This window comes from Lemur catta, chromosome 1, assembly GCF_020740605.2.
Source record: "Lemur catta isolate mLemCat1 chromosome 1, mLemCat1.pri, whole genome shotgun sequence".
NCBI classification, from domain to species: Eukaryota; Metazoa; Chordata; class Mammalia; order Primates; family Lemuridae; genus Lemur; species Lemur catta.
In genome coordinates, this window is record NC_059128.1 from 235,951,948 (window position 1) to 235,976,985 (window position 25,038).

The window sequence follows — 25,038 nt, forward strand, 5'->3', positions numbered from 1 at the left end:
AATCAACTCAGGGAACACAACCTGTCTGCAAATTGGGTACTGCTTCTTTCTAGAACATATTTGTTCTACTCATTTCCTAAAATGGCCCATTTGTTTACAGCAGGACAATAATCTGATCAGGTGCTTAGTCTATGTAGAGAAATTGACAACTTGCTACAGACATTGTTTATTCACATAGCGGGGAGACAATGATGCAAAAACTGTCTTGTGGCAGTTGCAAATTCTTGTTCTGGATCAAAGGAAGGCTAAAGAATATGTCTGTGTTAGCCAGTGCTGCAGTGTTGAGTACCCTAAAACTACTGTGTAAGTAGTGGCCTCGCTTGGATGTGTTCAGCTGGTGGGCAGGTTGAGGAGGACCCTTAGGAATTAAGGACCGGAATGAGGGGATTATTCTGGCTATGACACACAGTGATGGTTCAAAAACTATGGCCAAAAGGGTTATGAATGCTCATTTTACCAAATTTTGTGTTGATAATTGCACAGTGTTAACAATAATAGCAAGAGGAGTGGTTTTGAATGTGGAATGTGGTGACCTATTTTTACCAAATAGATTCCCCAGGAAGCTGACTCTGAGCCAGAGATCAGCATGCAGGATGTTTAGAGGGAGGGCTCTTAGGATCAAAATCTGTTAGGGTTCTCTAGAGAAACAAAATCATAGGATACATATAGATGTATATAAGAGAAGATTTATTATAGGAATTGGCTCTTGTGATTATGGAGGCCAAGAAGTTCCACAGTCTGCCATCTGCAAGTTGGGGACCCAGGAAAGAGTAGGAGTCTGAAGGCCTGGGAACCAGGAGCACCAATGTCTGAGGGCAGGAGAAGATGGATGTCTCAGCACAAAACAGGAGCAAATTTACTTTTCCTCTGCCTTTTTGTTCGATTCAGGCCCTCAACAGATTGGATGATTCATACCCATGATGGTGAGGGTGATCTTTACTCAGTCTACCAATCCAAATGCTAATCTCTCCCAGAAACACCCCACAGACACACCTAAAAACAATGTTTTTACCAGCGATTTGGGCATGCCTTAGCCCAGTCAAGTTGACATATACAATTAACCATTGCAGTATCTACATGGAAAATGTAAAGAAGCAGGTCTGGGCTGAGGGAGAAGGTGGGCTGTGATGCAGCCGTGACAAAGCTTCCCTCAGCCAGGCCAATGGGGAACTCTGAGGCTGGAATGATCTTTTAGAGTTTCCCTGGTTTGGGCCAATGAGACTGGCCTTTATTCGTCTGTATCCATCAGTCTTTGAACATAGGCTGCCCCCTGGGAAGGGGATGTGACTTGGCTGAGGAAATTTCCAGAGAAGGCTGACAGTGTCTACCAGTAGCAGGGACATGTGTCCTTCCGGTTCTGCAGGGGGTCTGGGTGTCAAAGCAGAGCATCTGTTCAGGAAGTAGGAAAGTCTGTGGGCAGCTGGGAGTCTGTGGAATAGGTGTTCTCTGTGGGGAGTAGCAGAAGTCCTCAGCACGGGTCCAGGGTCCCAGGAAAATAGGCAGTTACAGGGCTCTGGGCACAGTGAAAGGAACTAGAATAACATAATATGACCCTGATTTAGTGAGCTTCATGTATGAGTGCATCAGCTCATATATAGTATTGTTAATTCTTTTTTTTTATTTCAGCATATTATGGGGGTACAAAAGTTTAGGTTACGTATATTGCCCTTGCTCCCCACCCCGAGTCAGAACTTCAAGCATGTCCATCCCTCAGACGGTGCACATCGCACTCATTATGTATTCTTGCAGTAGCCCTGAAAGTAAGCGCTATGAGCTCCACATTATGGAAGGCGGCTTAAATAGAAAAGTGGCTTGCTCACATCCAGATAGGTGATAAATGCCCGAAGCAGAATCAACACTAAGTCTCTCTCTTAACTCCTGCTGTTTTGACCCTGTTTCCTGAACACATTCAGAAAATTTAAGTTACACAAATTTTCAAAGCCAGGGCAAATTCTGTGGTGACCTTAGAATGGCTGAGCACAGGCTACTGGAGACCGCCCCAGGTGCCAGGCTTGAGGCAGTACGTAGCACTCCTAAGGGGCAGAGCTGGGGAGGAGGGATGGCAGACAGCAGAGGCAAAGCGTGGGGTTTTCAGCTCAGAGTGAGATAGCAGCAGCTGACTGAATGTAATGATCTGTTACTGGGGAATCAGAGTTGCCAATTAAACTCTGCACTATATTGAGCTGTGCAGGGGACTTACAGCTTTCTTTTCTGTGGAAGATTTGATCTTCTTTGAGGACCTCTTTCTGTCTAATTAGTGAGGGGGGAATTAAAATACCTAAATTGAGTCATTCTAATCCAATAATTTATATAGGCTATTAAGGTAAATCAGTTTCTTTTAGATTAAGCCCTAGTCTTTCAGATTTTTCCTTCCTCACTTTCATTTTCTTTCCATCTGATATTAGGGTATATGGAGATATGAGTGATTTTGTCCAGTGGTGTTGCGGAAGAATGTTGGGGACCCTAGGAGCCACGAGCAGGTCCTGGCAATGCTTCCTCTTCCCTGGGCAGAGGTTTCCCTCATTCTGCCCATCTGCTTGTCAAGTGGAGGGCGGTCTCGTCACTCCTGCCGCAGTAATGCCCCAGAGGACCTCCCTCAAGACTTAGCCTCACCTTACCTTTGATGCCTATGGACCTGCTTGAAATCTGCTTGCAACTGATTTGATTCCCAACTCTAGTTATTCTAGGCACTTCCAATGTCTGGGCCATTTAACCGACTCCTCCCTTTCCAGCCACCCTACCAGCTATCTTCTGCACCCGTCCACATGCATTTGGGGAAATAAACCTATTGTCCATGCCTCTCAGGATCTAAAGAAGCCTCCTCCGGACAAGCTCCAGAAAGCCTGGGCCTTCTATCTCTAACCGATAGTTACATACCACCTCTCTTGGTCTAGAATGGCCACTCCCATGCCGATGTGAGGACAGCTGTTAAGTCATCGCCTCACTATCTCAGACAGAAATGGGTAGGACCAAAGCGTGCTGACTCTCAATCTCTTTACCGTGCCTCTTGCATTAGCTGAAGGGGAGAACAGGGCAATGTTTGCTTCTGTCCCTTTCCTCCTCCCATAATCATCCCAGGACTACAGTGCCAAGTTCTCATGTTCCTCCTCCCATCTCATGGGAACCTGCCCATTCCTCATTGGCCTTTTAACTTCTCCTCTTTTCCAGAGCAACGATGGTGGAATTGCTCCTGGGGCCCAGGGAGGACTGAAAACACATCAGCTTAATATTCCTAGATATTTGTTTTTTACAAGCTGTGGCACACACAGTGAATCTTCACACTCTTCCTCAGCATCCTGTTTTCTTTATGCACTGCATTCCTACTATTTGCATTAAGTTTGACTGACTTAAAATACCTCCAAATTAAACATTTTGCCAAAGTGGAGGAAAAAGCCTTTCTAAAACTTTGCAAATAGAAGAATTGCTGACTTCAATAATTTAAAGTGTCTCTTGGTTGCTTGATTGTGTAGTCAAAGTAATAAAAAAAGCTATAGTTAAATTTCTCAGAAATTGAAATATTCATACATTGAGCCATTTCTGATATAATTGTAATGAGTACTTTAAGCTCCTGTGATCAGAAGTCTAAGAGGTCAAAAGAGCAATTTTAAATCATTAATATTGATGACTTCTTTTGTCATTCAATTTCCTTTAAAACCTCATCAGTATGTAGTTTACTTTCATTCCCTCCTAATAGACCATTTCTAACATTTGACAGCTTAACAGTGTTTTTACAAATCTTGTGTTCTGAAGTGCTGTGTAGTTGACACTCTTGCTATTCAGAGTGTTCTCCTGGACCGGCAGAACCCGGCATCACCTGGAGCTTGTTAAAAATGCAGACTCGCAGTCTCACTTCAAACTACTGAGTCAGAATCTGCATTTTGACAAGATTCCCAGGTGATTTGTGTGCATGTTTAATTATGAGAAGCACTGGTCAGTGACATCGGAGTAACCCTGTAAAGAGACATTGTTAATTCACTCAGTGTGTTTTTATAAACCATTTATAACAAAAAATAAAATGAAATGGAAGTAAATCATCCCTTTGCACTCTGGTTTTTATAATATTTTTCAAATCTGTGCTTATTTCCTTCACCTAATTAAAAAAGAGACAGCTGTTCATGGGGTGCACCTGGGTTACGCCTGGCCCGGGCGGAGCTGGGTTTCTGCACAGTCAAGCCAGCTAAGCACAGCTGTGGCATAGCTTCAAGTCAGCAGTTCTTCAGGCCACCTGTTACAACAAACTGCATTAAAACACTCCCAAGCAATCTTGTCTCCAATTCCTTCCTCCCATATCCCCCAGTAATAGCCCATAGTAATTGAAAGCAATATAAATGACTTGTCAAAAGTAAATCTCTATGACGGAAAACAGCTGTGTTCTATGGCAGGGACCTAATTTTACTGAATAGTTCCCTTTCTTCACATCAGTTAAAGCCACAGGAGAAAGGAGTGGGACGATGGGTTATAGAATTCCCCAAAATCCCACCAGGAGAGGCCTAAGCAGCCAAAGCAAAACGAGAATCTAAACAAAGATCTGCTAATGTAGCCAAGCCCAGAACTGCCGGGATAATTGAGGATAAGAGTTGCTTTGTTCTTCCGTCCCACTCCCTGCTATTTTCTCCTGTCTCAATCCTCCATTTAGCTTTATCCTCAGCTATTGCTCTACCTTTTTAGCATTCCAAGAATACCTCTAAGCATCTAGCTCTTCCTGTGTACACCCACCCTTTCCTGCTCAATAGTCCTTTGTTACTTGGTTCAACCAGTAGCCAGACTGGTTCAAAGTCCTGGCCTAAAGCTCATATCTTCAAAAATAGGGGACCAGAATCCATAAATGGGCATAGTCAAATAACATGGAACAGAAGTTTAGGGAGAAAAAGGACAGTGAGGTCACAGACTCCAGTGTGCCTGGTGATAGGTGTTAGCTTTGGGTCCTTTATTAGAGAGATCTAGTAATTATTATAAATAAAGATGATAACAGTAGCTTATTTTTGAATACCTACATTGTGTTCGTTTATATATTACAGAACTTTGAGGCAGGTATTATTATCATTACCATTATCACTACTTTAGGAAACTAAGTCTCTAAGAAATTAACAAAAATTCCACAGTTAGTGAACTATTGTATTAGAATTCACACCCAGGTTTGACTCCCAAGTCACTACTCTTGCTACAACAGCCTGCTTCCCTTCTGCGTGTCTCAGCAGATGGGCACAGCATGAATACAGTCTTGTCTGGCAGCAAGATGTGTGGATATGCAGCCAGGTAGTCATATGGTGGGCATTAGGAAAGTCTGCTTGGAAGTAATAGAATATCTGCTGTGGGCTTAGGGCTCAGGTGTGAGACTTAAATGCTGAAAGTATGGGCAAAACTAAGTAGGGTTCAGTTTCAGGAAAATTAGGGTTCCTTACTGTTATCAATTGTAGGCCCTTAATTCAGGCAGAGATAGTCACTTGGAATAGAACGTGGGGGTCTGAGGCCTAGCAGCCAGTGACTAAGAACTAGGGATAAGGACAGAAAGGAAGAACATGGAAGTGGGAAAAGCATATCTCATTTGCACTTGAGATGTGGAGCTGTGACTTGTAGTGAATTGTAGAAGTCCCTCTATTGAGCGTAGAACCCCCAGAGACTGGGTTTTAGTGGAATATGAAGGTATAGATTAAAACAAAGAGGGAATTGCCATTTTCTGGGGCTGTCCTTTGTGGTCCTAGAGATTTAGTGGAAGTTACAGAGTCTGACTTAAGCTAAGTATAAAAGGGGTCCTCTAAGAATCAGGACCCCAAAGTGAGACAGAATGCTATAGCAAACACTGTGCTTGCTATCCCTAGAACGTATGAAAACATTTCCCTGATTACAAGGCATTTCATGACTTCCATCACACTTCTAATAACAATCTAAACTCTCACTGTGGCCCAGAAATCCTACCTAATGTGTCCCCTGTCTAGCTCTCTTATCTCTACTCTAGCAATTTGTCCTTCACTCTCTGTTTTCTGTCAGGGTTGCTCAAAGGAAGGGCTGATTTTTTTGGAGGTAGGGAGGGTGGGAGGGGAATTCTTTCTGGAGCAGGAGTATTTCAAATAGTGCTAGATATTTAACATCCCTGGCCCGTGTTCATGAAATAGCAGCAACATCCCCATGCTATCACGTGGCGCTGAAAATGCCATCCTACATTTCTGACACCCAAGTGGAGACTTGATCTGTGGCTTCCTGGCACCCATTCACGTTAATATGCAAAGCTCATTCCCATCTTATGGCTATCACATTTGCCTTGGATCTTCTTCCCATGATGTTTCATATTACTAACTCATATTTTGGTGTTCATATCACTTCCTTCAAGGGCATCTCCCAACCCTTGTTCAGAGCATTTATTGTGGTCTGAAATTACTTTCTTTTCTTTGTCTTTTTCTCTTTTTTTTTTTCCTTCCCCTCACTAGAATGAAATCTTTATGAGAAGGGAACCTTGTACTTCACATTCACCACTGTGTATTGGCACATTAGAAGACCACTTCAGGCACAGTAGGTCCTCAAATGTTTTTTGAATTTTCTGAATTAAAAAAATTGAATTTTGAATATTATGAATGAAGGGGCAGGTGATCACTTTCCAAGATCCTGTAGAAGAGATTTCTGCATTATTTTGAAAACTTGGTTCTATATCAAAACTGTAAGACTTGCATTCTTTTCTGTAGCTTTGATAGTGTTTGAAGGGGAAAGAATTTTGCTCAGTGATCCTCTAATGTTCTACTTGCATTTATTTACCTGAAGATAAATGGGACCCTGTAGTTGAAAGCCTAATTAAGTCTCTCTCCTGGAGCACACCTTTTAATAATGTAAGGAATCTTCACTTCATCAAGACTAAACTGCAGGATGTAGGTTTATAAATATGGCATCTAAAGATTGAACATACCCTAGTCTTCCTTGTAATTTTAGAATGATTGGGAAGATAAGTAGAAAGTCCTGAGAAAACTCTTTGATGTTAAAAAAACCAAACCTAAAAAATCTCAAGGAGCGAGCCATCCATGTTTATTGCAGATCTCCGGCATTCTTGGCATGCCGTTGGGCATGATGGAATGTAAGTTTCAGGGAGCATTTCATCCACCTGCCAGTAAAGCCAAGGATGGCTGCCCCAAGAGGCTTATTTGGTTCAAAAGCACCTCAGTCCTTGTACAGCCCAGCCGTAGGGGAAACCAGAGTCTGATTGGTTCCCTAATACCGGTGTTTCTGGGTACCACACTGTTTCCAGCCCAGGTTCCAGAGGTCCTTTGAGGGTAGGTAGCTCCAGTCTTCTGAGAGGAGCACAGCTGAGACTGTTCTACATTTGGTCTTTGAGTATTTTCTGTTCATATACACCGAGCCTTTCTGAATCAAACTGGACCTGGTTTCAGAAATCTAACGTCTCACAGACCTAGAATTCACACTTTTATTGTGCTTGTCCTTCCTTATCCTTTTTAGGTGCATGCTTACCCGTCCTTCCCTGCTCTTTTCTGTACCAAGGGGGCTGGCCCTTGCAAGGGCATTTCCCAAATGTCTGGCTAACTAGCTGTAGTTGGATAAGGCCAGTGTGAGACCCTGGGGCAGACTGGAGGGCAGAAGGAGGGAGCAACTCCAGTGCTGTCCGTTTCTCCCTGCCTCAGTGTCCAGCACTGGTTGTGTCTCCTCTGTGGTTCTAGCTCTTGCTGGGTGACCTCTGGGCTCCAGTAACACCACCTATGATGGTTAACTTTCTGTGTCAACTTGGCTAGCCTATGGTGCCCAGCTGTTAGGTCAAACTGTAGTCTACATGTTGCTGTGAAGGTATTTGTGGATGTGGTTAGCATTTACAGCCAGTTGACTTTAAGCAGATTGGCCTCTATAATGTGAGTGGGCCTCTTCCAACTAGTTGAAGGCCTTGAAAGCAAAGACTAAGGTTTCCCAAAGAAGAAGCAATTCTGCCTCAAGACTGCATCATCAACTTTTACCTGAATTTCCACCCTGCCAACAAACCCTACAAATTTCAGACTTACCAGCCCCTATAATCACATGAGCCAATTCCTGAAAATCAACCTCTCTCTCTCTCTCTTTCTCCTGTGGATTCTGTTTCTCTGGAGAAGTCTAATATGCCATTTCTTTCCATTGTATTTTCAGGCTTAAGGGGGATAGTGGTTTCTCCCAGTTTTTATTTTTGAAATTGCCTCACTATCCCCTGAAAGCTCTTTAATGCATGCAGATTCTTTGCGAACCAGTCCCCTGCATTCAGTTTCTTCTGTCAAATTACAATATAGGTGTTGTCTTCATAATTGAATCCAACTTTATCCCAAGGTGTGTTTTTAACGTCATTCAAAACCTCAAGTGCCCTCTCTCAAGGCCTGTTTCTTTAGTACTTACGTAAGAAGGGATACCACTCAAGAAAATTTTTGAAAAAGGTAAGTATATTACTGTGCCATTCTTGGTTCATGTCTAGTCAAGTAAGAACACTTGTAGAAGACATCAAAATTATTGAGTGGAGCAACCATAGGTTGAGCCACTCACCAGAGGGGTAAGTGACTTTGGGAATGGATGTCAGCAGCAAACTGTATATGAGTTTGTGGGACTGGGTGTGAGTCTATGAGAATACTTGCATTATATGTGCATTATATATGCTGGGAAAGTCTGTGTGAGTGCCGCAGTTGAGCCGGGGGAGCAAATGCAGAGGACGGTGACTCTGTTAATCAAGTTGGATGAGTATGAGAGCAAATAACTGAGAGAGAGAGAGTAGGGTAGAGTGCAATTCTTTGTGAAATGTGACTAGGTGTGATTCAGACTGTGTGGGACAATGTTTGAGTGTGACTGTGTGGGATCATGTGTGAGTGTGACTGAGTATGACTAGATGTGAATGGACTGAGTGTGACTAGGTGTGAGTAGGTGGGACTAGGTGTGAGTGGGACTGGTTGTACCTGCAAGTTTGTGTGGCTGGGTGTGACAGGGTGTGTGAATATGAACAGTGTGAATGGTACTGAGGATGAATGTGACTCTGTGCCCGACTGTGCGGGCGAGTGAGTTTATGAGGTGGAGGGCTGCATTTGAGGAAGTGGCTGTGAGTGAACTGATCAGTGTGAGTGTGTATGGGTGGGGCCAATTGAGACTGACCAGAGCCGTCTGGAGGTCAGCGGGTGACTGGTCATGAGTGTGAAGGAGTGTGAGATTTTGTGGATGCGAGTAGAAGTGTTTGTGGTTGTGAATGGTTGGGTGAGTGCAAGTGGAGCTGAGAGGTTGTAAATGGAGGGCACTGAGTGTGAGTGACTGCAGAAAGAGGGAACTCAAGTGTGGATGAGTGTGAGGGTGAGTGGGTACGTGCCCTTGGGTTTGCGTGAATGGGACTGAATGTGTCTGTCCACACTTTGACACCACTGGGGGTCAGACAAGGAAGTGGGCTGAGATCCAGTAGGCATTAGGAATAGAGGACATGACGAAATTAGAATCCAAAGCAAGGAAACTGCTAACCTCGCAGGAGCCAAGAGGATATAATTATTAAAGAATAAATCAAGGAAAGGAATTAAAAAAATCATGAGAACAGGACAAGGTGAGAGAATAAGGTTAGTGTATACCCAGCAGCATGGACACTTGGGCTCTATTAGGATTGAAACCAAGCAAACACCTGGGTAGCTGACCTGACAATCTAGCTGCAGGGAGAAACCTTCTTAGATGTTTCTTGATTAGCTCTGACTAATTCCAGGCCATGGATCCCTCAGTGCTCCTTTGTGAGGCCACTAGAGATGATTGAAGGCCCAGCCAGGGGCAGATGAAGTCTTGACAAAAGATTAAATTGTTTAGTTAATTGAGCTTTACTTTGTATGTCTTCTCACCTCCAGTATCCATAAAAACTTCAAAAACTTCATTTAACACACGCATCAAAGAAGTTTGACTAGGCAGCCGGGTCTTCGCAGTCTTGCCTGTCCTTCCTTCTCGGAGCAGTGTGCAACCTGTTGTGCTCTAGGGCTCCCCTGGGAAGGGCCTGAGCGTGACTGTGGGACCACTGGGAAGACTGACTGGATAAAAACTACTCCCCATTATTGGAACCTGTTCTCTTTTTGTCAGGCTGCTTACATTCCAGAATTAATTTTTTGCGGTTAAAGATAAAAGAGAGATTAACTGATCAGTAAACATACAGAAAAATCAAATTGAAAGACAGGGTCTTACCTACATGTCAGGATCGTTTGCAGTAAGTTGTATGAAGATTATTTAGAGAGAGGATATGTCTTTCATATACAATGAATAACCAATATATTAGTGTGGCTGCTACATAACATTCCATTGGAACCAAGGAATACAATATAATGTATAACATATAATAATCTATAAATGATAAATCAAGGGTTAGCCAAGTTCCTTGACTATAGATGGACTTCCAGATGGGTCTGACAACCCTCTGAAATCATATGCAAAATTCAAATTTGCATTTTTCTGGATGGAGCATCCATAGTATTCATTAGAATCTCAAAGGGAGACTCTGAATCCCCAATATTATGTGCTGCTATGTTAGAGATTATTCACCTGTGCAGACATTCAGTTCCTTGTGGGAATTGTCTTAGTAATTTCACTAAAGCTGTTCCTGCTGATTTTGCTAGTGTTGGTTCTGTCAAAAGCCTCTGGGCCTTGACCTTCAATAGATTGCTGTTACAGAAACTTTTGCAATCCTTAAAGTCAACCTCAAAAGGGGAAAAAAGAAGATGAAGAAGAGGGAATTTGCCATATATTCGCATTAAAAGCAGTAAAATAAATTCAATTTATCTGTATATATAATGGTTTGTATTGTACCAGTTTCCATGGCAACTAGTTCTTTAAAATAGTCTGCTCTTTTAGCACTTAGTTTAGTTGATGACCTTACTTTCAGGTACTGATATACCCATCATCTTGCTCATTTTATATAGTAGTCTTTGAAAATCGAGAAAAGCCCCTCCCCCCACCTCTCTTTCTCTCTCTCTGACCATTTCTTTTTTTCTGTGTTGCAATTACCAAGAAGAAGTTGTGTTTATTTGAATAGTATATATATATGAGTAGATCTAGATATTTTGGAGCCTGAGGCTTATACAATTTTGGGCTCCTGTTTACAAAAAGAATAAGTATTTTGAATGCAGTAATGCAAGGGACTCTGTGGGCCTTGGGCAAGTAAGGGACCCCAGAGCTTAAGGTTCATTAATAGCAGCCCATGAGATTACATTCACAAAGGGAACAAACCTGTTTGACTTTTTAATGTTGGGGTCAGGGGTTAACTTTGGCCATTTTACTTTAATTTGAAAATAAATCTGACATTTAGAAAATCTACCTGGCTAAATCGTTTATTCAGTGTTAACTTGAGAGATGCTAAGGTTTGAATGTATGTGTTGCTCCAAAATTCATATTGAAACTTAATCTCCAATGCAACAGCACTACAAAGTGGGGCCTTTTAGGAAATGGTTAGGCCTTGAGACCAGAGCCCTTATGAATGGGATTAGTGACCTTATAAAAGGGCTAGAGGGAACTAGTTAGGCCTTCTTTTCCTTCCGTCCCTTCAGCCCTGTGAGGACACAGCATTTGTCCCTTCAGGAAGATGCAGTATTCAAGGCACAATTTTGGAAGCAGAGACTGGGCCCTCACCAGACACTGAATCTGCTCACACCTTGATCTTGGTCTTCCTAGCCTCCAGAACTGTGAGGAATAAATTTCTATTATTTATAAATTACTTGGTCTAAGATATTTTGTTATAGCAGCAGGATCAGACTGAGACAAGGGATTTATACAAGACTATGCATGAATCTGCAAGAATACGAGTACCACCAGAATCCAATACCAAAAAGGCAGCTCAAAGAGAGCTGATTCAGTTTGAAGTTCAAAAGAAGAAGCAAAAGAAAAAGCAACTCTAGAAACTTGTCCTTTTGAAATGCTCAGACAAGTGCCCTGGTTTAGAAAGAAAAAAAAATACAATGAAAGGTTTTTTATAAAAGACAGGTTCTTGAATTAGGAAGAGGGTTACTTTAGACTCATTGGCTCTGAATAAATTAGTAAGGAGAAAACAAATGTTACCACAGAATCATCAGTGGGGCTTAGCTACTTCAAAATAGTTGTGAATGGAATAAACAAGCAAGAATGAGTCAACAAGAGGGACTGGAAGGAGTTAATTAGAAAAAAATAAGTGTTATACAAAAACAAATATCAGTGTGAGAATACAAGGACAATTTTTAAATATGCCATTAATTTCATTTTATAATTAATTTCTAGGCTGCTAAGAATTCTGAATTTGTTGAACAAATATCTGATTGCAGCAAAAGAAAACTTGCCTGGCTTTGGGAAGCAACAGGCTTAGGAGAAAACATTTAAAGGCATCTTTACTTTAAGGTCAAGGTCAAAACCCTGCATTTCCACTGCTTCACTACATAATCTAAAGGTGTCTGGAAAGAAGCCAATCAATTAGAACTATAGCTAGAGGGAACTGTTCAGGGAGAAGACCTGTGGCATTAGCAGTCTGTGAAACATTCTCTTTCTCTTCCTCTCTTCCCAAATGAAAAAATAAGCTTTGATTATCCCTTTATCAGAAAAGGTTACTCATTTGCCAGTGAAACGTGGAAATTGTATCTCTTGAACTACATAGTACCTAATAATCTTTCTAGAAAATCATTTTATTGTTGTGTTACTTCATATAAAAAAGGTATGTGATCTCCTTGGGTGGGATTGTTCTTTTTATGTGTGCACATAACCCCCTTTAGAGTCATATTTAAAACTCTGCCTTGGATTTGAGGACTGAACTCTGATCTTCTCTTTTGTCCAAAAATTCCTTTCTAAGGGGGCCTGGTGAGTCATGCCTAAAAATGATAAAATCTCACTAAACAGGTTTTGTTTTCTTTCTTTCTTTCTTTTTTTTTTTTTTTTTGAGACAGAGTCTCACTCTGTTGCCTGGGCTAGAGTGAGTGCCGTGGTGTCAGCCTAGCTCACAGCAACCTCAAACTCCTGGGCTCAAGCGATCCTACTGCCGCAGCCTCGTGAGTAGCTGGGACTACAGGCATGCGCCACCATGCCCGGCAAATTTTTTCTATATATATATTTTAGTTGGCCAGATAATTTCTTTCTTTTTTTTTTTTTTAGTAGAGAAGGGGTCTCGCTCTTGCTCAGGCTGGTCTTGAACTCCTGACCTCGAGCGATCCATCTGCCTTGGCCTCCCAGAGTGCTAGGATTACTGGCATGAGCCACTGAGCCCGGCCTGAACAGGTTTTGTTAACCCAATATAATGTGGTTTACTTCCCAACTTGATTCCAGTATAGCATCACGCAAAAGATATTATAGAAGACCCTTATCTTAACTCCTTTCTGATGACTTCTGGTCTTTAGACAAAGCCTAAATCTTTCATCCAGTTGTCAACTAAAGTATCCCTAAACCCATCTATGACTTCTAAGCACTCGCTTTGAGATGTCCTGCCTTTTTGGGCCAAACCAACGTATGCTTTCCATGTATTGATTTATGACTTTACCTGTAATTCCTGTCTCTCTGTAATGTATAAAACCAAACTGTAACCCAACTGCAGCGAGTTCACTTGCTCAAGGCTTCTTGGGCGTGGCTCCAGGCCATGGTCCTCAAATTTAGCTCAGAACAAACCTCTTTAAATTATTTTACAGAGTTTGGCTTCTGTTCCGTTGAGAGATTTATTGAGGGTGCCTGGTTTGATTAGGGCATCTGAGTGGGTCAATAAAGTAATGATGTTAATGTTGTGATACAAGAAACAGTACTCAGAGGTGGTCCCCACCCAGATTATATTGCTGTACATACATACATACATATGTATATACATGTGTGGGTGGGTGTGAATTTATGTATGTATACCTCGTGGGAAGAAGCAGGTCTAACGAGAATGATCTATGTGGTAGTCATTAACAAAATTTTCTCTCTATGTCTATTTCCTCACTTTTTGGGCTCATGGTAGGATTGAATTCTGTAATTCCATCATTCTGTTTTATCTAGGTGGGACTATATGGCTGGTTTTAACTAAATATTTGTGAGTAAAGGTGACTTTTTTTTCTCTCTGGCTAACTGCAAGTCTCGCTAGCACTCTCTTTTACTCTGTGATGTTTCATGTGGTGGCTGTTTCTGAAGCCTAAGTTTCTGAATATCTACAATGAGCAGAATGCCCTGTTAACCTATTATGGACATGTAACATGAGTAGGGAGTAAATTTTTCCCGTGTAAGTATAGAAACTATTCAAACTTCTATAATCTGACATTAAGTTCAGATTTGAGGACATTTACCAAAAGCCTAATTCTGGTGACTCAGGTTGGGAAAAACAAATCTCATTTGACACCTGGAGATTCCATTCTCCAGAAATCAAGGGGAATTGCTTCAATTTTTACAGATTCTTATTTGCTTTTTGACTAGACTCCAGAGAATTTGTTGTACTGTGCAATTTATTTTTATTTTTATTTTTGAGACAAGATCTCACTCTATTGCCTGGGCTAGAGTGCAGTGGTGTCATCACAGCTCACTGTAACCTCAAACTCCTGCGCTCCAGGGATCCTCCTGCCTCAGGTTTCCAAGTAGTTGGCACTACAGGCACGTGCTGCCATGCCTGGCTAATTTTTCTATTTTTTGTAGGGATGGAGGTCTTGCTATGTTGCTCAGGATTGTACTGTACAATTTTTAAGAAACTTAAACCCAATAAATGACCTGGAAAATTCATTTTTGTGCTTAGAGATGCTCATGGACTGTGTTGAATAGTAGTAACCAGTTCCTATCACCTTGGTTACATCATAGGCAATGCTAGTTTTTCTTAACAAAGTTGAAGCTTCAACTAACCATAACTTTGATTTATAGTATATATTAATATGCAAAAAATGATAGCTTTTTTGTTGGGTCTCTCACTGAACACATTTTATTGATTGAAGAGTTGCAAAGACATTGCAAAGAGTGTTGGGGGATGCCTAAAAATGCTGAGTTCATTGGCAGAATCTAGATGACCTAATTTCTAACAGAGTGTCACTTTTCTGAGGCAGGAGCCAAATGTTACATTGTTTTAACCAAGCTTCTTGAAAGATTAGCCTATAATTTCTTTCCCTGTTTTCTTACATTCTTACTGTCATTTATTTTTAGTCACCGTCTCCACACCAAACCTGCTCTGGGAAAGATCTCTAATTTACTCCAAAGCAATGACATCTTTGGGTACATTTCAGACTTATTATTTTGATCTCTCTGAAGCTTTAGAAATGAAACATAATTTTCTGTGTCAACTTTATTGGATCCCAGGGTCCCCAGATATTTGGCTAAACATTGTTTCTGGGAGTGAAGCAATAGAGCGAGGTTGTTTCTGGATGAGATTAGCATTTGAATTGGTAGACTGAGTTAAGCAGAACAAAAAGGTGGAGGAAGGGAAAATTCACTCTGTCTGCTTGAGGTGGGACACTGAGCTCTTGCCTTTAGACTGGGACTTAAGCCATCTGCACTGCTGGTTCTTAGGCCTTTAAACTTGGACTGGAACTACACAACTGGCTTTCCCAGGTTTCTACCCTGCAGATGGCAGACTATGAGACTTCTCAGCCTCTATAATAATGTGAGCCAATTCCTGTAATAAATTTCTTTATATAGAGATATCTCTATCTCTATCTATCTATTTACCATCTAAGTATCTTCTATTTGTCCTGTTTCTCTGGAGAACCTTGACTACCAGCTACTAACTAATCACTTCCTTATTGAAACGCTTTCCTACCTTTGTTCCTTGACACCAGTCTAGCTTGGAGGTTCTTTTTCTCCACTGGAACCATCTGCTCTGTATTCTTGAGCTCTTTTTCTTCTCCTTACCGTTTAAATATTGGTTAATATTATTATCTTCCCACCCTGCTACCTGTATGCTGATGATTTACAAATCTTTTTCTCCATCTTAAAGCTTAGTCATGGGTATAAGAACTATGTTTAAAAACATTCACCTTCTGCTACTTTGATTAGGATATTCTGTGGGGCTCCTGTATTCAACCAATCCAACAGAATTCATGATCTTCTCCTTCCTAAACATCTCCACTCAAAGCCTGTTCTGTCTTTTAGATTTCCATTCTTGATGAATGAAACCTCCATCTGCTGAGCTATTAAACCAGAAACATGGGAGCAATTATAGATCCTTCATACATAAGTGTTTAAATCCTATTGTTTCAACTGCCTAAATATCTCTTGAATTTATCTCTTCCTCAATATTCTCATTAAAGCTGCCATTTTTCTCTTTCTTTTTTCCCATGAATTAATATAGTAGCTCCCTGACCCGTTCACTTTCCTCCTATCTTAGCCTTTGAATTTATCTTCCACAGGGCAGTCAGAATGATCTTTCCAAAGACAAATCAGAACATTTCACTTCTTTGGGCAAAAACCCATCAATGGTTCTGCATTGATTTAGGATTATACTCCAAACTCTTTTATATGGTTCATAATACTCCTTAGAATGTTTAGTTTCTTAAATTTTTATTTGCTGAATGTTTCCTTTATGTACACTCCGGAACTCTGGAATTCATTACATCTCCAAATACCTATGTTTTCTTTTATTTTTCAACCAGGTTATTTCTTCTGCTGAAAATAGGATGATCAATTGTCCCTGGTCCTGAAATTCTCCTCATTCCAGGCAGTTTCTCATTCCCAGGCAATCCCTCATTTCCAGACAAACTAGGATGGTTTATCACCCCAGCTCAGAATATCTTTTTCCCTTTGGTCTTCCTGACTTGTTCTTTGAGGGTCTGCTTAAGGTGACTTTTTCTAGAAATGGTATTACAATCCATTTTTTCTCCAGACTGAAATATGTTCACAGTAGCTTTATATCGCCCAAGGAAAGGAATTATCATCTTCTACTTTAATCTGGCCCTACTGCATTGTGTGCTCTTTGAAGAAAGATGCTCTATTTTGTTTGTCTCTACATCTCTTCATCTCAACACAGCTAGCACGGTGTTTAGCACATAATCAGCCTTTGATAAATATTTATTGTATTATATTAGAAAAACTCAGCACATCTATTTTAATGTTCTATTCAGTAACCATCATAAATATTTGCTCATTAAAGTAGTATTTTCATATGTTCCTATATTGTTTTCACTTTGAAATACAATGTTTATTTTTCCTTATCTAATTTACTGCCATTATTTAACTCAAAATAGTTGCTATTTTTTTCGTCTCTTAGTAGATCCCTCATAATACATTTAAACTCATTTGAACATCTCCCGACTGCTTCTTCTGTCCTAACAGATTAGAGATGTTTGAAATACTTAAGAATATTTCCAAAAAGGATTTCTTAGAATATGTATTGAGGCCCCAAAACATGCCAGGTACTGTGAAGTTTAGGTGTAAACTGAGGAAGTTTGACTTCTGCTCTCCAGAAGTTCACAATCTAGCCAGTAAGGCAAGCACAGAGAATTAACTGTAGATTATTTTCTAAGGATTTCATTTGGCACATGAGCCTGAGAACTAGAGATCAAAATTATGGATATACAATCTAATGATTACCTGGGAGTCTCTTCCTACAATGTACAAAATGTAAGTTGTAGGGATAAATAGAGGTGGGGTATTTAATTTATTATTAATAGTTGCCAAACACAACCCAAAAAGGCATAATATTGAAACAAAACTGAATCTTTCCCTTTTCCTTTTATTGATTCATTTTAAATTTTAGTGGTCCTATTTTTAACTTTCAAGAGCTTCTTTTTTTCCATTATCCCTCTTCAGTAGTATTCTGTTCAATGTTACTAACATAAACTAACCTCTCAGAGAATGGTAATGACAGTTTTTTAATGCTTTCTTATACCCTGCATTGCCTCTATTTCCTCTCTTCTCCTATTTTTTTCTGTTTGTTTTTCCTGCTAGAGGTTTCTTTGAAACGCTTTTGGTACTTGGCTGTCCATTCATATTTAAGAGTGAGGCAGTACAAAGTTGATTGGAAGCTGTGGGCCGGAGGAGCTTATTTGCTGATGACTTACTGTAGGGGAGTCTGCGTGGTGTCAGCTTTTTCATTAGGAGCCCTTAAATTTTGAGTGTCTTTTCTTTGGGGCTATTTGATTTTTCCTAAGGAGGCATCCTCTAGTATAATGCCCTGAGTTGGCATTTTAAGCCCAGCTCTAGCATTCTGTAAGCAGAGAGGAGGAAGGAGGCTAGGACTACTGTGACACTTCACTTATCAAGTCCTGTTGTCAAGTCCATGTTGCCACCTTCCTGCCCTCCACTTATGCCTGGTGTCTTAAGTCTGGAGGCTTCAGATTCAATCTTTTTAAGGAGGTGATAATGGTGGGGATGGGGTGTGGGCGGGATAACCACCAAGCTGGGAGGGGTAGTTGGAAGAGGCCTGTAGATCTAAACTCTTTATATAGAGACTTTGAGTTAATACCTCTGGTTGCAGCCGTGGACCTTACTCCTACTCTGCAGGATTTTGACAATCCAAATCCTAAGTCTTTCCAGGGTAATTGAGGCAAATTGGCTTGTTTCTCAAAGGTGTCTTCTTTGTAGAACATTCAGCCCATACTTCTTCCATATATTGTCTGTTACTAATCCTACATCTGCTTTCTATCTTTTTAAAAAGTGAAGTCTTTCAACTTTTGTGGTCTTTTATTCCATTTTGTTCTCCCTAGAGATTTTATTTTTGATTTCCCATATTGTTATTTGAGGAGAATTTTAGGACAGAGAAGAAATAAATGTATATGTTCAATCTACTATTGTTTCAAATAGATTTCTTTTGCTTTTTTTTTGGCCAATTTTCCTTGCCATATTCACTGATTGTGTGAAGAACATACTCTACTTCTTATTACTTCTAAAGTAGTGACACTTTTAGTTTTCCCTGTCCAGTCACTATAAGTGCAATGAGTGTGTTCTTGCCAACATAAGGCACCACCTCTATAGAACATAAGCTATGAATGAACTGGAAACTAGCCTTCTTTAAAAATTCTAGAAGAAATCAAATTGCAAATATATTGCAACATAAAAAGCATATTCTGCACAGTTAATCCCTCTTTACTAGTTTTCAAAGGGTTACTTTCATGCAAATAAAGCTATATTAAAAAAAACCTTAAAATTTTGAAGGGCCGATTTTCCATTTGATAATGTTTCTTTTTTTTTTCTTTTTAATGTCAGACATTACTAGGTGTAAGGTCTTTTTTTTCCTTTGTCTTCTTTCTTTCTATATAGTTATAACCCCTCCCTTTCAATCTCCAGGTTTTGTTATTTTGTTCCCTATTTTCTCACCTATTGCCCAACCTCTAGTGAAACCTTCCTCGCCACTCACTGGTTCTAATGACAAGGGCAAATGCCTTCTACTCTTTGCCTGCAGACTGTCTTGCTTTAGCCAAGCATGTTTTGCACATTGCCACCATAATCCATGATGATGGTTTTAAAACAGGTGTAATCATAATCCCAGAGGAGATATTGTTAACCAGACATCATTCATAGTTGGTGAAATTTAGAGGTCTGTGAATCTCTTGAATTATAGACCAAAAATAATGTTTATGATTATTTCATTTTGGGGGAGAAGCCTAGGTATTTTATCATATCCTCGAAACAGTCTTTGACACCTCCAATATTAAAAATTACTCCATAGAGAATCAAGTTGATGAATAATGATGAGAATTGCTGATGATCATATGCCCACAAAAAATCTCTATTATTTTTCTGGAAACATAGTTATTAGAAATCCAAATAGCACCTGTGATTGATGGCTGTTCTTGTCTCCCCACATAAGGGTGGCAAAAGAATCACCGTTCATGAAGTGTCTGTCAAAGTGAACTACAAATGTATTCATTAGAAAACAGGCTGTTAAAATGGATCAGGTATAGATGTATTTTGCATATCACAAAAGACGCCTAAATTAAGGAAAGCTGTGGAAGAGCAGATAGTCATTTTTTAATTATGTATGACCAATGTGGCATATTTTGATATCATAGTAATTCAAAGGTCTGGAAATGCCCTACCTGCCTATGTAATTTGGGGTCACTGTTTTTCACACAGGCAGTGAGTCTAGAAATTTCTACCCTGCTCAAAACAATCATGCTTTGACTTTTTCCTATTTGTGCAATTACCAAAATTTCATCTCATTTAACACTTTTATGTTTAGGCACATGAATATTTACTGGGAAATAGACCTGGGCATTAAAAAAAGTCATTCAGCTTCCTTGACTTCATCAGGTTGTTTGTGGAGAGGCTATTTCACAAACACACAAACTACAAATCAAAGCAATGTGACACCTTTTTATATTATCAGGCAACATGGTGAAGAAAAAAATGAAATGGAGTTTGTGAACTTTATTACTCAGGGTGACAAGTTAATATGTGGGTGATGGTGTGGAGCTCCCAAATGACCAGATGAGATTTGTTGCATCCTCAGAACTGCATAAAATGTCTAACAAGAGAGGGAAGCTTCCATGCCAGAGACAGACTCATTGGATCTCCTGAGGAAGTTAGATTGGAAACTTATAAGTCCACAATCATTCACAGACGATAAAGTGTGTGAAGTGGAGAGCAGGGAGAGAGACTGTGCTTGCATGAAGAATTTTAATGACTTAAAGTTTCTTTTTTTCTTATTAATTTCAGCATAGGGAGGGCAGTGGGATAAGAAGTCATCAATCTTGCATATGTCTTTTTCCCCTACAAAAGGCAAAATGGTTGATTTGGTATAAGCATCATAGAGCAGGAAGCCAAAACACAGAATCAAATCAACGGTGATTTTATAGTTATTATTCCTAAGAATATCTATGCTCTCAAAGGCCTATATCTGAGATAGGAGAACGTTATTGGAATTTCTGGTCTCTGCACTGAGGGGCTGTTGGTCATCTGGAAAGATGTGCTTATTGAATGGGACAGGTCTGCTCTGAGAAGCATCGCTAGGGCTGCACCCATACCTACTAGTGATTCAAGGCTGTGCGTCTCCTCTCTGCACCTGAGACAGATGAGTTATGGGACTTGCTGGGTAAGAAGGAGGGGAGGAGATGAGTTACCTGAAATCATCTGGTGCATTGTTGTCCCCTTCAATATTGACGTAATGTCGGAAGAAGATCCCTGAATCAGATAGGACTAAAGCAGTCTTTCCAACTTGCCTGTTGGGGGCTTGTCTGTACTCCTGTGCTGGACCGGACCGTGTAGGTGGAAACCAGATACAAACCACTTGTCTGATGAAGTGGGCCAACTGTTTCAGTCATGGCCCAAATAAATAGTGTTTCTGTGTAGATTTCCTCATGTATACTTTGGAGGAAATTGTTACCTCATATTCTCATCTCATATTTCCCATAGGAGTCTTAGAAATATTGGAAAACAGTTTTTAAATCTTTTTTAAAACCTAATATTGAGGCTCACAATTTTTCTCTTTATATGGGTATTCTCAGTTTAAATTGCTTTATATTTTTACTTTTTCATTTCTTAAATAGAAAGTAATTTATTTTGTCCTCCTCAAGGGTGCTAAAATAGAATCACTGATTGGCCCAGAACTCCTACCTCCCCTAGTATGGCACTAAAACATTTTATCTAAAATAGCACAATATTTTCTAGATCAGACCCTCATTCATTTAGAAAAAACAAAACTTAGGCTTGCAGGCTACTATTCTCTTATTAAATCAGTGAGCAAAATGGCCTTAAAAGGGACATTCAATTGAAATCAAGAAAACATGATTTGGTTGCCTGTTATATGTCAAACCTCCTGGCAAGCACTGGGGAGAAAAAGGCAAATATTATAGCATCTTGGATAGTAAGTAAAGATATTTAACAAACAGCTCTAATGCAATGTGCTAAGTGCTATGATAGGGAATTTGGTTCTGTGATTTCAGTGTCAGTGGATTTCTGATTCAGTTAATCTCACCTGCCAAAGAAAATATTTTTGTAGTGAGGAAATATCACCTCTGTTCACCATTGGAAAGTATTATTTTTCAAGTTGTCATTTACTTGGAAAATTTTACCATGTATTGCCTAACAGATGATATTGAGAGAAAATAGATGTGTTTTCTGTAGGGCTCCCTTTGACTTGCAAACTATGATATTCACAATGTTTAGTGCATGATGTATATTTAGCCTCCTGCCCATCTGATCTTTTGTTGAAGGCCTGAACAATTGGTTTCCATAAGATCCAGTACTCATGAGAGCCCTCACTGTGATTGCGTCAGAGATTTTCAGAAAAAGGTGTTCTGGCCCTGCCCTTGATTTGCTTCTTATCCCAAGGCTGAATTTTAATTGATCTTTTTTCCTCAGAGACTTTTTTCAGTTTTATTATTTTTTACCACTTGGAAATAAGAATCAGTTGCATGTTCCAATCCAGGAGGTCTCTGAATTTCAGAACTCTGAAGGGGCAAGAAGGGAAGAATGAAGGATCCCCTGTAGGCTTCCGTGTGTCTTCCTCTAGCTTATTCATACCTGCTGCAGAAAGAATTGGAGTAACGCCCTGTGCAGGGACGTCCTCCTCAGTCACTTTCCTGTCACCCACAAGGAGAGCGGCTCCTCACCTTCTTGCTTTCACAACTTGCCTTCCCTTCGTCTTGGTGCCCTATTAGGGTCTGACACCCTCAGGGCTGCTTCGGAAGCCACAGGGTGCTTGTCTTCAGCACTCGTGCTGGCTCTATTCTCTCTCAGTAATGTGGGCATGACATGCCCAGTCCCCTTGCCCAGCCCCTTAAAGAGATCAGACAATGCTGGCCCTGCAAAAAGAGCGGGGTCACCTCAGAGGGAGAGGCCACAGTGAAGGAGGCCTTGGGTATGGAGAAAAAGCTCACTTTGGGATACTGGGAGCTTTCTGGGGCTGGGTGTACCTTGTATGTAGTGAAAACCTCCAGGGGACTTGGGTGAGGACTGGTGGATAAGTTGAAATGATAGGAACTATATGACCTTAATAAGTAATATTGTTTAACATGAGTTTTTGATACAGATTCCAACTACACTATGTTCTAAAGCTGTCTGAGTTTTACAGAATGATTTCTCCTGAGTAAATTGCCTTATTCTTCTGAGTAGAGCCCAGGTATCCTAGTTATCTTAACTGCAAAGAACTGATAGAGCTCTCTACCTCCTTGGGGGATGTTTAAAAATACATAAAGCAAAATTATATCACCTTAAGTACATTATGAGTTTAAAAGCATGCAGTCAGCTCTGCCAAATTTTCCTTTGCCTTTGGAGAATTGGCATAATCATTATAAGTGCAGACAAAACTAGGTTTCTCTTGCAAGCAGATTTTTGTGATTCTATCCTGGACTTATGTTCAGGAATTCTTTTCCATTTCTTACAGAAGCTAAATGAAACTGCTGCAGTAAGGCCAGAGGGGGGCACCAAATAATCGTGATTGATAGAGCGGTTTGACTGAGCTTTTGTGGGAGGCCCAGGCATTGGGCCTGTGAAGCCTCCGTGTCTGTTTTGAGCGTTTTGAGTGGAAAACACATTGAAGTATCTTTGTTTACTGAATCATCGTCAAGCCAGGAGCCGACATCCCAGCTTCAGTGACCCAAAACATACTCAGCTAATGGGGAAGCAGCAGTTGGCAGGGTCTGTGGTTGTAAACATTTTGGAAAGTCTCTGCCCTCTTTTCATTTCAACTCCTTCCTTCTTTTACTCATCAGACTGACTGTGGGAAGAATTGAGAAACAACCTCTGCCAATGTTCTTGGAAGGCAGGAATGCAGAGATGGGTCTTTTTGATTTTTTTTTTTTCTGAGGCAGAGGAATTATTGGCAGTTTTCCAGCTTTAATTGTTCTTGATAAGTTGCCAAAGTATCTATTTAGCCTTCAGGAAGTGGGTGCATTTAACACCATTTAAAATTCTTCATTGTTAGCTATTTCAGAAAAGTCAGCTTCCTTTGCTATATTTTCTAGAACAGGATTTCTATTAAATAAATTGAAGACAACTTTCAAAACTATTCCACTGCAATTGTTGCAATTTACCTAGTTTGGAAAAATAATGTTTCGTGTTAGTTGGTAGTTACTACCCATTGTGATCTGTAGTTTGCTTACATGTCCTTATTTATAGTGGGTTAATTTAGGGCAGTGGGCAAGGGCCAGGGCAAAGAAGTTGGAATATGCTCGGTTCAATTGAGGAGGGTCTAGGTATGCTTACTCCGTCCTTCGCCAATGCCTGATGGATTCTAAGTCTTCTTGCAAAATATGTGTGAATGCCAAAAGTGATTAATTATCATCACATGAAATTTAAGACTCATGTAAGCCCTGAACTCTCATTTGTCATCTCAATTCTCCTTTTCGACTTTCTGTATGGTGTAGGGATATTTCAAAGTGTACTTTGACCATCTTTTTTTTGTAAGGTGAAATCTGTGCTTATTTTCTTTCTGATTATGGGGGTACATGATAGGCAAGTTGGTGCACACAGAACAATTCTGATTCAGGGAGACAGAGGCTGTGAAGATCCTTATAAATGTTGGCCCCTTTATATGCCAACAGTTTGACTTAATGTTTAAGAACTTGGACTCTGGAGCCAGACTGCTTGGGCATGAATGTAGGCCCTGCCACTTATTAGCTAAATGACCTGGGCAAGTTACTTATCGCCTATGTGCCTCAGTTTCCTCATCTGTAAAGTGGGGTAATGATAGTAACATAGGGTTAGCTTGAGAATTAGATGAGATGTTATATGTAAAGCAGTTAGAATGGAACCTGGTATGTAGTATATTTTATAAGTAGAAGCTAAGTGAATGTTTAAAGGCAATGTAAAACCTACTATGCCAGTCCTACAAAATTTTTATTTCTCCAGAGAAATTTACCATCAGGTGATTTTTATATGGGCACATATTGACTTAGTTATTTCCTGTGCTCAGCTTCCTGGCTGGTATTTAAGGGCTCTACTGCTATCTCTTATGCCAATAGACACCTTTGAGTAAGAAGAAATGGAAGAATTAAAATCCTGTACAAAGATCATATTACAACTGCCTCCTCAACGTAATTTATTTAGCAAACAATTATATAGCACTTACTATGTGCCATGCACTGTTTTAAACACTATACAAATATTAACTCATTTAATTGTCATTATAACATGAGAATACTTGTTGAATTTCAATTAAGTGATGTGGGAAAATCCTCCAGCCCAGTGTCTGACATAGTAATCCTTTAATAAATATTTGTTGAAGGAATGAATACCTGTGAGTGACTCAAT

General features: G+C 40.2%; 1 long non-coding RNA gene across 2 annotated transcripts in view; it reads left to right on the forward strand.

Moving 5' to 3' along the window:
* LOC123642222 overlaps positions 1 to 25,038 on the forward strand; it is a 177,746-nt gene that overhangs the window by 55,525 nt on the left and 97,183 nt on the right. The window contains exon 1 of one of the 2 annotated variants that reach the window (XR_006736400.1): positions 12,946 to 12,959. The exons of the other annotated variant lie outside the window; for it this stretch is intronic. This is a non-coding gene — a long non-coding RNA (uncharacterized LOC123642222). Of the gene's footprint in view, positions 1 to 12,945; positions 12,960 to 25,038 lie in introns of those variants that run through there. 2 annotated transcript variants of the gene reach the window in all.